The sequence below is a fragment of the Carlito syrichta genome, unplaced genomic scaffold (assembly GCF_000164805.1).
Source record: "Carlito syrichta isolate Samal-C Ts95f unplaced genomic scaffold, Tarsius_syrichta-2.0.1 Scaffold309408, whole genome shotgun sequence".
Lineage (NCBI taxonomy): Eukaryota > Metazoa > Chordata > Mammalia > Primates > Tarsiidae > Carlito > Carlito syrichta.
The window spans coordinates 470,778-484,673 of record NW_007253504.1 but is presented as its reverse complement, the minus strand read 5'-3'; positions in this window follow the sequence as shown (position 1 = coordinate 484,673).

Below are 13,896 nucleotides of genomic sequence, written 5' to 3'. Positions count from 1 at the left end.
CACTTTTGTCCACTATTTTCCACTGGACTTTCTATCTTTTTCTTTTTCTTTCTTTTTTTTGACTCAGAGTCTCACTCCATTGCCCAGGCTGGAATGCAGTGGCACGCTCATGGCCACCACAGTGTCGACCTACTGGGCTATGGTGATCTTTCCACCTCAGCCTTCCAAGTAGCTGGAACTACAGGTGCACGCCACCATGTCTGGCTAATTTATTTATTTTTTTATTGTAGAGATGAGGTCTCACCAAGTTGCCCAGGCTGTTCTTGAACCCATGAGCTCAGGCAATCTCCTCACTCAGCCTCCCAAAGAGCTGGAATTATAGGCTTAAGCCACCGTGCTTGGTGCTCTATTTTTCTTATTAGTATGTAGAACTTTTATGTATTCTAAAGACAAGAATCTTTTACTGATTGTGTTTAGTAAATACCACTTTCAGTCTATGACTTGTCTTCTCCCCTCCCCTCCTTTATGGTATGTTTATTATACAAATATTTTCCATTTTTAATGTAGTTAAATTTTACAATATTTTGTCTCATTTTGTGCAATTTATGTATGGTTTATGAAATCAATTCCTACCATTATATCATAAAAATAATGGCTGGGTGCAGTGGCTCAGCCTGTAATCCCAGCACTTTAGGAGGCCGAGGAGAGAGGATTATCTGAGTCCAGAGGTTCGAGACCAACCTGGGCAACTTAGTGAGACCTCCTCTACAATAAACCACAAAAACTAGCTGGACGTGGTGGCGTGTATCTGTAGGTCCAGCTACTTGGAAGGCTGAGGCGGAAAGATCGCCTGAGTTCAGCAGGTCAAGGCTGCGGTGGCTGTGAGCATGCTGCTGCACTCCAGCCTGGGCGACAAGAGTGAGACTCCAACTCAAAAAAAAAAAAAAAATAGAAAAATTAACTGGGCATGGTGGTGCTCACTTGTAGTTCTAGCTACTTGCAAGGTTGAGATGGAAAGATTGCCTGAGTTCAGCAGGTCGAGGCTGTGGAGGTTGTGAGTATGACACTGTACTCCAGCCTGGGCGACAGAGTGAGACTCCAACTAAAGAAAAAAAAAAGAATAAATAAATACATTTTCTTCTAAAGTTTGGAAGCGCTAGAGTATTTTTAAATGTAGGCGTGTACATTTTAGAAATAATGCTATAGTACACTTTTTTTTTTTTGAGTTGGAGTCTCACTCTGTCACCCAGACTGGAGTGCAGTGGCCGCTCCCGGCCACCGCAGCCTCAACCTGCTGGGCTCCAGCGATCCTTCCGCCTCAGCCTTCCAAGTAGCTGGAACTACAGGTGCGCGCTACCATGCCTGGCTGATTTTTTTTGATTTATTGTAGAGATGAGGTCTCGCCAAGTTGCCCAGGTGGGTCTCCAACCCTCAGGCTCAGGCAATCCACTCACCTCAGCCTCCCAAAGGCGCGGGATTACAGGCTGAGCCACCGAGCCCGGCTGCTATTGTACACTTAATAGACTATTGTATAATGCAAATATACCTTTAATGCTCTGAGAAACCAAAAATTGTATAGCTCACTTTACTGTACTATTCCCTTTGTTGCAATGGTCTTGAACCAAACCTGCCGTATCTCCAAGATATGCCTGTATATGAAATCACGATGCCTTAATTTGTTTGCTGAAGATATGTGCATGCATGTGAATGCTAAGTAGATAAATTGAGACATGATTATTCACATTACTAGAGATAAGAGAGGTTTAGAGAGAGGTCTCCATGCCAGACTATATTCATTTTTCTCTTTGAACTCCTGTGGTTGTTATTGTCTATACTAGCCTTTTGCTACTCAAAGTGTGATCTCCAAGGTATTCCTGTAATTGTAACATAATGCCGGAGCATATGTTTTTTATGTTACCAAACAAAAGAAACATGATTTCAGGAAAATCGAAATACCATCAACAAATAAAATATGAAGTAATCCCCTTGATAGTAATTTTCTTTACCTTTCTGCCAATAGAGGGCAACATGAACAAGTTGTTGGTTTGATGGTAGTGCTCAAAACTTCCTGTCTCAAGAAAGTTCAAAAAAGCAAGCGTGAAATTTGCAACAAACAAAAGCAGCACAAGTTGAAACTACAAAACTTTAATAGGAGAAATTCCTGTCTGGTTTCTCTGCCTGCATTCTCACCTTTTTCCAATCCCCCTACTACAGTGCTGCTAGAATTTTCTTCTAAAAGAGAAATCTGATGTCATTCCCTCAATTAAAAAAGAAAAAAAAAAAAAAAAGCAGCTTCAATTGTACCCTACTGCCCATAGAATAAAGGCCAAGTTCTATAGTATGACATTTGGGTTTCTTCTCAATATGACTCCAACTTTCATTTCTCATCATTGTTCGCTTTGGAAATTTCTTTAGCCACAAAAATCTACTCATGGCTCTCCAAACACATAATACTCTTCTGGTACTTTGATACTTTACTTCTGCTATTCTTCCTCCTGAAATTCCCTGTATTCTCCTTCCCTGTTGAGCACCTATTTTTCACTTAAGGCCTGGCCCAAATGTCATCTTTCTGGGAATACTTTCTTGACTTTACATTAAAATTGAACCTTGTTTCTCCCTCAACTAGCACTGTTAGTTTGTATCCCTTAGCCAACCGTAAGGTCCCAGAAGAATCAGTTTGTATTCCTTAGCCAACTGTAAGGTCTCAGATGATTCAAAAGGAAATATTTTACTCGTCTTCATATCTCTAGGGTCTTTCATGTAGTAAATAACCAAAATGTTCATTGAATAAGCAAAAAAGAGGAACTAAATTGGAAGTTCTCGTATTAAACAAAACACCTTGTATAAAATAACAGACAACACTGCAGCTAAGGGATTTGGATGGTGCTTCTCACAAGCTCATGAAGCATCAGATGTTACTAAAATTTATTTTTGAAACATATGCGAAATTTTTTATGGATTTTAATTTCCTTACTGCCTCTTAGTGGCCAGGTTTTTTTGTATTAGTTAAGATGAAGGTCCTTTGGTACACAAGTACGAGGATATTATGTTACTTACAATTTAGAGAAATACTGGTTGGACCAGGTCACTTGATTTCTAAGCCAGGTGGATTTCTACTTTCCTGCTTCTCTGGAGACAAGGGATGATCTACAGTCTTGGCATACTCAGTAGACAATTCCAGTCTCATTTATGCCTGTTTGCTGAGATTAGCATTCAGGAGTGCAATGAGGGGAGAAGGGAACATTCCTTTCATGATACTACCTCAGACTTGAGCACCACAGTATGTTTAAAAACACACGATGGATATACCAGTAAGTAGACATAGATGATGTTTTGCAGAGGTGATCATTGTTATACTATCTGCAAGATTTTGTAGTTGATTAAAAAAAAAAGAAAGAAATTAGTTCAGCAGGGTTCGCTCTTCACAAAATCATGTAGAGTTTTGCCAGTTCTATGTAATCTGATATGCTCTTGCTAATTGAGTAAGAGAAAAATGCTTTCGCGTTGCACTGCAGGAAAAATATGGACATTGTCCTTATGACCCTTTAAAAAAAATTCAGTCATGAGTTAGATAGGGCCATAGTAAATAAAGGTGAAAATAAAGAGACGGAGACAGCTAGATAACTAACTTAGAATTATCAAGACTCAAAAACTATTTGTAGCTACCATAGTATGATTAATATAGTATTGTCATGTCTTAAACTAAAAAGTGAGATCTAAGACTAAAAGTAGATTGCTTTCGGGGATCAAAATAGACCCAATCTAGAGTTTGAAAGTCTGTCTACCAGTAAATTTTTACAAAAGGTGTGGATGAGTTTGTGAGGGTAAAAAAGCACACATGAATCTTTTCTTCTTAATTTGGAGCCAAAATTCTCACATGATAAATGTATTGCAAATTACAGGCAGTCTAGCTGGTGATTAGAAGAAAAATACATTTATTAGGTTGGGAGGTATTATCTACTAATACTATTTCAAACAGTACAAAGCTGTCTACTATGTCGATTTTATAAAAATTTTGGAAGAGTCTCATTGAATTTTAGAAGTTAAGGGCATACATTTTGACTTATTGTCCATTTTGCTGTTATTAAACAAAATGATAAGTAAGTAATTTCAAATGGGTGTACATTTTAAATAAATGCCTATTGAATGGGTTTTAGTGTGTTGGTTTTTGTGTAGAGCTTTCAGTTTCTTATGTGAGTGGGGGTCACAGATAAGTGAATCACAAGTAACTTGTGCCCCTCAGTCATCCTAACCTTATTTTGCTACTTTCATTCAAAATAATCTTTCAATAAATTATATTTATTAATAAATGCTATTTAAAAATCAAGTTCTTTACATGAAAGCTATGAAAATTAATTCATTTAACAAATTTATTTATTCAACAAATATGGAGCACAAACTGTGCAAAAACACTGCAGGGCACTGATACTATGTGTTTGTCAGTAAAAAAAATTTTGTTACTACCTTGCATTAACAGATCACAGATGTCAAACTGTATGCCGCGTATTTTATGGCAGATTGTTAACATACTTATCTTCATAATATTTTTTAAAAATTTATTTTATAGAGATAAGGGTCTTGCTATGTTGCCCAGGCTGGTCTTGAATGCTGGGATTCAAGTAATTCTCCCACCTTGGCCTTCTTCATGACATTTTACCTAAAGTTTAAGGTTCTGCTAATGTGACAAGAATTGCCATCTTGCATAATACAACTATCAGAAAATCTACAGGGATGGTTCTAGGTGTTAGCCACATTTTTTACATGCACCTCTGTGCAACACAGTCTTCTTTCAGGGCTTCTGGTCTCAGTTTCACTCTCTATTCTTCTCTGTGCCCTGGAGGTTGACTTCCGTGGACTGCATCATATGGGGTTTCCTGCTCTCTGCTCCCCATGGACAGGTTCAGCCAGTGGGAGAGGCACTAGCCTGAAATATAAGTGAGGAGAGAGAGATTGGGATATTTATTTGCCTTTTTTCTGCATCATGGTTATGGCAGTGGCTTCACATTCTATGGACACGAGAGTCTTGGCTAGTGGCTCCCCTTCCAAGAGTACAGATCTTTCAGGATTCTGGCAACACAGTTTCGTCATTGTGCCCCTTCTGGCCTTGGGGTTTGAATAGCTTCTACTATGGCTCATCCCTGGGTGCTCCACCACCCCATGTTGGTTCACTTAACACCCCACACCTCTCTAAATCATTCTTTTATTACATTCTCTTCAGTTAAACACTTTAAGTGTGACCCCTGTTTCCAGCTAGGACTCAAGATTTTCCCCCAAAATCGTTTACTGTCACAGGGGAAGTTTTTCAAAGTAACATGATGAGAAATTGAAAACAGTTTGAGCTATATTTGCTACACTGGAATAATGAAATTCAGATTCCAACCAACTTGTGGACCACTTCTGCAATTCCAGAAGATAATTATACAATATCATTTGATGATATATTTAATTATTTATAGAGTTATTTAATTCACTTGGAAAACAGTCAGTCCTCTTTTATGTTTTGTTTTGTTTTTATCTGGTGTATTCACCTAGTATAGAGGTCAAACTATGGCTTGTAGCTTGACCTAGTTCACAATCAATCTCATTTTATCAATAGAGTTGCACAAACACAGCCACGACTACCTCTTTACAGATAGTCAATAGCTGCTTCATGTTATCATAGCAGAGCTGAGTAATTGCAGCAGAGATGTTTTTTTTTTGAGTTGGAGTCTCACTCTTGTTACCTAGGCTTGAGTGCAGTGGTATGCTCATGGTCACTGAAGCCTCCACCTGCTGGGCTTAAGTGATCCTTCCGCCTCAGCCTTCCAAGTAGCTAGAACTGCAGATACACGCCACCACGCCCAGCTAGTTTTTGTGATTTATTGTAGAGACGAGGTCTCACCAAGCTGCCCAGATTATTCTCGAACCTCCAGGCTCAGACAATCCTCTCACCTCGGCCTCCCAAAGTGCTGGGATTACAGGCTGAGCCACTGCACCCAGCTGCAACAGAGATCCTATGGTCCAGAGCCTAAAGTATTTACTATCTGTTCTTTTATAGAAAAGATTGCCTAACTTTAAACTAATTGATTGAATGATATATAGTATTTGTAATTTTATTTCTTTTGGCCTCATTTAGACACACTCTTCTCTGTGTATGCTCAGTATACTTATCTTACACATAAGGTGGTTCAATAAATATTGACTAATGAAGAAAGTGAGAATGCACTGACAAATGTAGAATTCGTAATCTCAGTTTTATGCTAAATCTGGAGAATGTATTCTTATTCTTTTGTAAGATACATATTAATCAAATTCCATACATTATCATGGGAATTTGGGGTCTGGTGTTTTAAAAATTGTTGACCTGCCTGTACCACTCACTTAATATATAATAAATATCATTAGTAAAAATGCATTTGAGGCTGGGCTCGATGACTCAGCCTGTAATCCCAGCACTTTGGGAGGATGAGGTGAGTGGATTGCCTGAGCCTGTGGGTTCGCAACCAGCCCAGGAAAATTGGCCAGGCCTCATCTCTACAATAAATAAAAAAAATTGGCTGGGCATGGTGATGCATGCCTATAGTTCCAGCTATTTGGAAGGCTGAGACAGAAGGATTGCCTGAGTCCAGCAGGTCGACACCAGAGTGGCCCTGAGCATGCCACTGCACTCTAGCCTGGGCAACAGAGTGAGACTCCAACTAAAAAAAAAAATAAAAAATAAAAAAGCATTTGAATTCTATTCATCGGATAATTCAAATTGAGAGACTGTCCAAACTTTGATTATTGCAATATTTTCTAATGGTCTTATAAGAATGTATATTTCTTTTAAGTATTATAAAACAAATTCAGTCATATAGTAACCTCTGAATAGTAGTTATATGTTGTTCTTTCTAAAGCTTCTTCTTAATGTGTTGTTTTTTCCAAATATGACAATAAAATTTATTGAGAAAATAAAATAATTGCTTTTTGGTTTTTTTTTTTGAGTTGAAGTCTCACTCTGTCACCCAGACTGGAGTGCAGTTGCCGCTCCCGGCCACCGCAGCCTCGACCCGCTGGGCTCCTGCGATCCTTCCGCCTCAGCCTTCCAAGTAGCCAGAATTACAGGCATGTGCTACCATGCCCGGCTGATTTTTTGATTTATTGTAGAGATGAGGTCTCGTTGCCCAGGCGGGTCTTGAACCCGCGGGCTCAGGCAATCCACTCACCTCAGCCTCCCAAAGGCGCGGGATGACAGGCTGAGCCACCGAGCCCGGCCAATAATTGCTTTTTTGAGATGGAGTCTCACTTCATCACCCAGACTGGAGTGTAGTGGCACGCTCATGCCCACCCCAGCATCGACCTCCTGGGTTCTGGCGATCCTTCAGCCTCAGCCCTCCAAATAGCCAGAACTACAGACACACAGTACCACGCCCAGCTAATTTTTTAATTTATTGTAGAGACAAGGTCTTGCCAAGTTGCCCGGGCTCGTCTCGAACCCGAAGGCTCAGGCAATTCACTTACCTCGGCCTCCCAAAGTGCTGGGGTTAAAGGCTGAGCCACCGAGCCCGGCCAAAATAATTTTTAAAATATGAAACATGGTTAGCTTAATGTAACTGAATTTTTTTTTTTTTTTTTTTTGAGTTGGAGTCTCACTCTGTCGCCCAGACTGGAGTGCAGTGGCTGCTCCTGGCCACCGCAGCCTCGCCTGGTGGGCTCCGGCGATCCTTCCGCCTCAGCCTTCCGAGTAGCTGGAATTACAGGCATGCGCTACCACGCCCGGCTGATTTTTTTTTTATTTATTGTGGAGATGAGGTCTCGCTGCCCAGGCGGGTCCTGAACCCGCGGGCTCAGGCAATCCACTCACCACAGCCTTCCAAAGGCGCAGGATTACAGGCTGAGCCACCGAGCCTGGCTTGAATTTTCATATTGCTATTGTAGTTTAAGAAACCACAGATAGATCCTTAGTTTACAAAATTTGTGGTATAAAACTGAGTCTGAGAACCCTTTTCAAACTAATATTTTAAGAAAATAATCATTTGGCACATATTGATTGAAAGTTTTGAAATAAAAACATTTAAGTTATAAATTTTTAGTAAGTTACATGTGAATTTTAACTTTTCTTTTCTTTGAGACAAGGTCTCACTCTGTTGCCCAAGCTGGAGTGCAGTGGCACAATTCTAGTTCACTGCGGCTGGGATCCTGGCTCACTACAACCTTGACTTCCTGGGTTCAAACAATCCTTCTGCCTTGGTCTTCTGAATACCTAGGATTACAGGCGCATGCCACCACGCCTGGCTAATTTCTGTATTTTTTGTAGAGACAAGGTCTTACTATATTGCCCACACTGATCTTGAACTTCTGGGCTCAAACAGTTCTCCCATCTTGGCCTCTCAAAGTGCTGGGATTACAGGCATGAGCCATCACACCTGGGCTGAATTTTAATTTTTCAACAGCAGAGCATTAAATGCATAGTAGCTTATCGGTACAAGCAGTTTTGGCCAACTAAGGTGGCTCACGTGTAATTTGCATTTTTCAATATGGAAGTAGGTTTATGCTTTTTCTTTGACTAGAAGTATTTATTTTTTAACCCACGCTTATTTTCAGTAGCCTAAAAGCACCAATGGGTCCTTATATGGAAATCTTCTTGCTCATTTATCTTAAAGGAAAGGCTGTGTGACATATTCAAATCATGCTCTAAGGATGGCATTATTAGACCCAGGAAAACCCAGTTTGTGTTTCCTTCTTTAGAAGGTCATAAGCTTTTATATTATGCTATCGAATTTATATTTCTGTGATCTTCACCATGATGCTAGTGCCAACCATATGGAATATTTATCTATTTTATTAATGATCTATCATCTGTTCTGCTGTAGCTAGGTTCTGTTTTTTTTTTGAGTTGGAGTCTCACTCTGTTGCCCAGACTGGAGTGCAGTGGCTGGGAGCGGGCTTGACCTGCTGGGCTCCGGAGATCCTGCCGCCTCAGCCTTCCGAGTAGCTGGAATTACAGGCATGCGCTACCACACCCAGCTGATTTTTTGATTTATTGTAGAGATGAGGCCTCGCCAAGTTGCCCGGGCGGGTCTCGAGCCCGTGGGCTCAGGCAATCCATTCACCTCAGCCTCCCAAAGACGCGAGATTACAGGCTGTGCCACCGAGCCCGGCTTTAGGTTCTGTTTTAACTAGATATTGCTAAAGTCTATCTCTAGCAATGTAAACAGATGAATAGTAGAGGTTGGGAACAGGCTTACAGAGTTATTTTTTCACTTTCTAAAAGTCTCTTTTTACAATATTTGTCCTTTTCTGTACATGTTTTTTTTTTTCTCCTCTATAACGTTTCCATTTGCTTAGTATCTTTCCATCAGTAGTATCTTTTTTTTTTGAGTGGGAGTCTCACTCTGTCGCCCAGACTGAAGTGCCGTGGCATATTCATGGCCACCCCAGCGTCGACCTGCTGGGCTCCAGCAATCCTTCTGCCTCAGCCTTCCAAGTTGCCGGAACTCAGGCACACACTACCATGTCCATGTTTTATTTATTGTAGAGACGAGGGCTCACTGAGTTGCGGGTGCTGGTCTCGAACCCTTGGGCTCAGGCAATCCATTTGCCTCGGCCTCCCAAAGTACTGGGATTACAGGCTTGAATTACCGAGCCCAACCAGCAGTATCTTAAATAAACATGAATCACCACTTATTGCACAGATTTGAGGAATTAAAAAGGCACAATGCAAACACAGTAATTGATTATATAATAGGACAGTCATATCCTGGAAATACCTGGTGAGTGACTATTAACTTACAAGACTTTTGCTTCATACCATAGCAAACTAGTTCTAGAAATATAGTAGTATCATGCTTACCCAGATAAAGACCAAGAAACAAATTCAGCAAAGCCATTCCACCAAGAGACACTTTAGGCTTTTTATAAGTCCATGGACTTTACTCATAGGAGAGCCCATCGGGTCTTCAATGAAAGATTATTAATTCTAAATAACTGAAATATTCCTAGCATACAGAAAATTAAAAGCAGAAATGGTGACTATAGATAAGTAGAGATATTGTCAGTCACAAAAGAAGGTAGGAAACCCATTTAAAGTAAAATAAAATTCAAAACTTAGTTGTCTGGAGCCTGTGAGTGCACCCTTGTACTTTTTGAAAGCCTCTGAATGTATCACTGTATTAAAAACACAACATAATCTATTAGTTCAAATGTGGTGATGTAATTTCTTTAAGAAAAGGTCAATTTATGTTCAGAATATGCTGTCCAAAAAACTTAGACAATTATAACACATTTTCCATCTTGGCTAGTCATGGTGGCTCATGCCTATAATCCCAGCAATTTGGGAGGCTGAGACAGGAGAATTGCTTAAGCCCAGTAGTTCAGGACCAGCCTAGGCAACAGAGTAAGACCCCATCTCTACAAAAAAATAAAAAAATTATCCAGGCATGATGGCACACTCCTGTAGGCCCAGCTAGCCAGGAAGCTGAGACGAAAGACTCGCCTGAGCCCAGGAAGTTGAAGTTGCAGTGAGCCTGGATAGAGCCACTGCACTATAGCTTGGGCAACAGAGTGATACTCCAACTCCAATAAAATAAAATAAAATAAAATTTTTCCATCAAAATGACAAAAAAATTGAAAAACAATTTTGAGTGTTGAGAAGGATAAAAGCCATCATATGATGACTGATAAATTAAAGATTATGTGATGTCTATATATTCCTTTAAGCTTTTCTCTGAAAAAAAATTACTTCAGAAAAAGGCAAAACTTTTAATTCTTCCAATTCCCTGGGAAGCAAGAAACTCTAGCTAATGTCTTCTCAAGGTCATTAGTTAATTGGAACGGTTTTCAGAAGTTTCTCAGCTGTGAGCTCTTGCCAATTTAAACTGGTTACCATAATGAAAGGATGCCTCTTTGGTCTCTTGACTGAGAGTACCACCATTGCAGGGCACTGCCCTAGACTCAGGGATACAAAGATGGATAAAGGACAAGAAATTGTAGGCAAATACATGCCATTGAGAGCAAGTTGCAGAAATAAAGGGGAGATTAGCTATATTAGGCACAAAACAGGGAGTGGTGAACTCAACCTGAGGTGGAGTAATTCTTCACAGAGAGGTAGCACTTGAATCCTGAAAAATAAGTGGGAACTGGCCTGGCTAGCAAGCAGGAAAGGGCATCCTGGACAGGATGTAGCATGCACAGGGCACAGGTGCATGGAATATTAAAGTGAATTTGAGATGGCTCACTTTGGAATATGGAAGTAGGGTGTTTGACAAGAGCAATTAATATTGGCCTGCAAGAAAGACCCCCTCTCTCTTCCCTGTTATCTTCTTTTTCCAACTTTCCTCTCTTCTTCATAGCTGAGATACAAGACAGAGCAACAAGTTCACTGGCCTAAGCAGAACTCCGGTACAAATGAAACCAGTGTACCCATTTTCCGACTGAGGAAACTGATGCTTTAAAAAGTTAAGCAACCTACCTGATTTCTTCCTCTCTGTCTCTCTCATATTATATTAATACAGGTAATTAAAACATAAGCTTTTTGCGTTCTCAGGTGATTTTAAAGTCTTACTTATTAGACCAAGAAGACTTAAAATCTTATTCATTAGATCAAGAGGGCCCTTTTGAAAAGTCCATGAGAGATTAGATTTTTTTATGACATTTATTTTTAAATCTTCATAAGACAACGATGCCACTCTTTAAAAATTTTTTTTAAAAAAAGCTCTGTTGAGGTATAATTCATATTCCATACAGTTCACCCATTTAAGGTGTACAACTTAATGCCTTTTAGTATATTCCCAGAGTTATGCATCCATCACCACAATCATTTTAGAATATTTTCATTTTTTTCAAAAAGAAACTGTGCACCTCTAAGCCATCATGTCTATTTTCCCCCAACCTCCCTAGCCCTAGGCAACCGCTAATCTACTTTCTGTGTCTATAGATCTGTCTCTTCTAGATATTTCACATAAATGGAATAATACAATACATTGACACTTGCGACTTTCACTTAGCATATGACTTTCATTCATGCTGCAGCATGTATCGGCACTTCATTATTTTTTATTGCCAAATATTATTCTATGATATGAATATACCACATTTTATTTATTTACTCATCAGTTCATGGACATGGGGGTTGTTTCTACTTTTTGGCTATTATAAACAACGGTGCCATCTTGCTGCTGCACTTGTGTTGTTTTTATTGTACTAGCTTATGAATGTGATTTGCTTTGCAAATCTGTACTTCAAATATTTGTCATCAGGGAGCCTGGGTCTGGGTGAATCTATCATTTCCTATAGTGTAGATCAAGATAGACTTGGGTAGAGGTAGATATGGGTGCTTTTGGTATATAGGTAGCATTATGAATGTGTAACCCACAGAGGAAAGCCTCAATTATAATATACAGGGAACAATCTTTGTGTAGTAATATCTAAATGCACCCACGGTCTAGTTTAACCACTTCAGACAGAAGAGAACTGAGCATAATTTAGGCCTTAACCAGATGGGTGTGATTTTTCCAAAGTCCCTTCCTGCTGGATTTAACATTCTAAGAGAGGATGCATTCAGAACAAACAAATGACCAATAAAGTACAAAAACAAAAGTACTCTGAAGAAATCTCAAGAAATTTCTTCCTACGTGAAAGGAGGATAGGAAACTTTTGGATTTTATCTTACAGGACATTGCAATTCAAAGACTATTAAATTGTATATAATGTATAGTCTCCCTTTAGCCAGACAGAGAAGTTTCCTGATTGTACTCTTGAGATATTATAAAGCATTTTCAAGGCTGCTGTTAAACTTGAGAATTGTGAATTGATAGGTTTTCAAGTAAGTTCCTCCAGACCTCAGTCTGGTCTAAAGTTTCCTGTTTTTGCAATTAACTCCTCATGTTTCTTTGTTGAGTATGTGTGTGTGTGTATGTGTATGTGTAAAACCTAAAGATAGACCAGGAAGCATCTGGGGCCATCTGGCTCTAGAGGGGAATCCAGATTTCTGTGAGGGCTGGATACTCATTGCAAATTGGGATAAACAATGCTATCTTAATGTACAACTCCTGTGCTAATTCTTCAGTCACCACTCCAAAATGCCCTTAACCAGCTGCATTTGGTGTTAATTCTGTTATGGGTTTTTTGTCTATGAATGAAACAAGTTGGTTTGTGTTATAACAAACTCTAGTGGGCAAGAGGATGGCTTGAGGCCAGGAGTTCAAGACCAGCCTGGGCAACACAGGGTACCCTTCCCCCATCCTACACTCCCTGCCCCCCTCCCAATAGGAAAGAGGCATGAAGAGTAGAAGGAAAAGATTGTTAGCAACCAGGATGACTCAAGCATTGTTTACTGGCCAGGGAAATGTAAGGTTCTACTCTGTATACCACCTAGCAAAGTGCCACATGAATGCACTATAATTTTAATTAAGATGATTTGAAAAGGACTTTTATTTCTCTAATCCCCAAAGCAAGATCTTTCCTCCTGTAACTGAAGTGAAGTTACATTTCACATTTTTCCTAAAGAATCTTCATTTTGAGGGAATAATTGTGAAAACATTAATAACATCATAGAACCCATACTATAAGCTGCCGTTTTATTTAATTCTATCATTACCCATGCTTGACACATGGGGGAACTAAAACACAGAGAGGCTCAATAATTTGCCTAGGCTCACACAGCTGATAAGTATTGAAACCAGGCAGAAAGACTCCAGAGCCTAGGCCCTCAACTACCTAATTAAGAAATTATGTAGCCGGCTCGGTGGCTCAGCCTGTAATCCCGCGCCTTTGGGAGGCTGAGGTGAGTGGATTGCCTGAGCCCGCGGGTTCGAGACCCGCCTGGGCAGCGAGACCCATCTCTACAATAAAATCAAAAAAACCGCCGGGCGTGGTAGCGAATGCCTGTAATTGCGGGCTACTCGGAAGGCTGAGGCGGAAGGATCGCTGGATCCGAGCAGGCGAGGCTGCGGTGGCCGGGAGCGGCCACTGCACTCCAGTCTGGGCAACCGAGTGAGA